Source organism: Glandiceps talaboti, chromosome 12, assembly GCF_964340395.1.
Source record: "Glandiceps talaboti chromosome 12, keGlaTala1.1, whole genome shotgun sequence".
NCBI lineage: Eukaryota > Metazoa > Hemichordata > Enteropneusta > Spengelidae > Glandiceps > Glandiceps talaboti.
Genome location: NC_135560.1, coordinates 20271980 through 20274073, shown reverse-complemented (window position 1 = coordinate 20274073; position 2094 = coordinate 20271980).

Below are 2094 nucleotides of genomic sequence, written 5' to 3'. Positions count from 1 at the left end.
TTTTCTGGTCTGCTGTCGACTGTGTTCTCATCGGGCTTTGTAATAAATATCATTATCTCGAACTACAGAAAGGGTTTCGAATACAGACAAATTTAAATACTTACTAGTAAAGTAAGAGAGATCGAGCCTTCAGCAATTACAGGGGCCGCCCCCAGGGAATTAGGAGGGGGGTCACTTTTTACTAATCGTTTTTGGGGGAGGGCCATGTTTTTAGAAAATGTGGATTAGGGGAGGGTCACATTTTACCTTGGCTAAATGTCTTGTCTACCTTTGCATTATTTTGTTATTTTGGCATCCCATCGCTGCCGTCGGTTCTACATCCCACTGCTGCCACATCTGCTAGGGTTAGGGGTTAGGGGTTAGGGTAAGGGTTAGGGTCAGGGTCAGGATCAGGGTTACAGTTAGGTACCGTAATATCAGACCATATCAATCAAATCGCTGATGACAACCATATGGTGCATTAATATTGTCAGGTGTGATGTGAGGAAAGATCGAAGTGTGTCTCACGCACATGAGTAAGTGTGCCCACTATTTTCAATGGGGTCATTTATGGGCACTACAGAATGGGAGGGGCTCAGTTTTTATGCAGTAGCCTAATGCCATGTTCCCTGGCCCTCCCCCTTTGCAATTACTGAAGGTTCCTTTATTGTCTGCCATGTGCCGCCGACGGATTTCAATTAAGTAAAATCCGTGTCTGTCTGTCTGTCTGTCTGTCTGTCTGTCTGTCTGTCTGTCTGTCTGTCTGTCTGTCTGTCTGTCTGTCTGTCTGTCTGTCTGTCTGTCTGTCTGTCTGTCTGTCTGTCTGCCGCCTGCCTGCCTGCCTGCTAATACAATTCCATGTGCCACATTTCAGAAGCTGGCAAATCACGGATCACTACTTGAACAGCTGATACACTTGTTGGTTTATTGGCCGTGTTTTATTACTTACCAGTTGTGCAACAAGACAAAAATAGATTATTAAACTGTCCCTGCAGTCTTTTGCTTTAATAAATGGCCCAGAAAATGGCAATTTTCCTTTGGCTAAAATTAACCTGTACAGTATAAGATAATATAAAGAACAAGACTTTAGTATGAATTCTGTGACTTTGTCGATATCACGTATCTCCATGAAAGTATTCGGGAAAAATCAATATACAGTTATATGTACAGAAAAGAAGACCATTCAGTTCAGTTCATTAATTACTAGTATAACACATAAAAAGCTTACTGCGGAACTGGTAATAAGTAATATATTCGAATGGATATGAACCACTGCCTCTTTTGAAAACTTTTAAGGAATATTTCATTTGGTGCATGGGAAAACCTGCTGACTTGCTTTCAAGAGTTTTTCATTTTACTTGATAATACAGACAAAATACTACGATTTATTGAAAGATCACTACATGGTTCATGTTATCAATTTAACGTGGCAATGATGATGTGTTGTTATGTGGACATTGACTCATGTATGTGTGTGGGGGGGGGGGAGCCGGGGGTTTGTGTTTGTACTACCATTCACAGACAAGTAAGAAGGTACCAGTGCAGTGTCTGCCATCATGAACCCTGCACGGAAATGTCAAAAGTCGCAGTGAAAGTGAAAAAAAAACGTCAGGTGGCCTATTCACCCTCTATAGTGGTCTGTGACCTTAATCAAAATCACCGTAATACGCACAGAAAATCAATTAGTGGACACTAGTTACAATGTACATCAAAAATATTGATTATGACCTAGTCATTTACCTGATACAACAAATGGAAAACGACACACAGTCTTCCTTCCTGTCTCTTTTGTTTGTAACTCCTGCAGTGTCGTGCTTTAATAAGTACATCACACTACGGTACATGTACAGGGGCGTGTAATATTTCATAGATTGTTGTTTTCCAGGTCTACAGACTAAATATAACAACCTTTTGATTACTATATATTCCTACATGTAACTTGTAAGGGACATTTCTTCGTAGTATAGAGATTGATACATTTGTAGCAGCAAGATTCGTACGATATTTTCCTAAGAAAACGTAAACGACATTCTAAGCAATAAGAAAACAACAATCTATGAAATATTACACGCCCCTGTGGGTACATGTAGCTGCAATGGTTGTAGCGTTAATTTT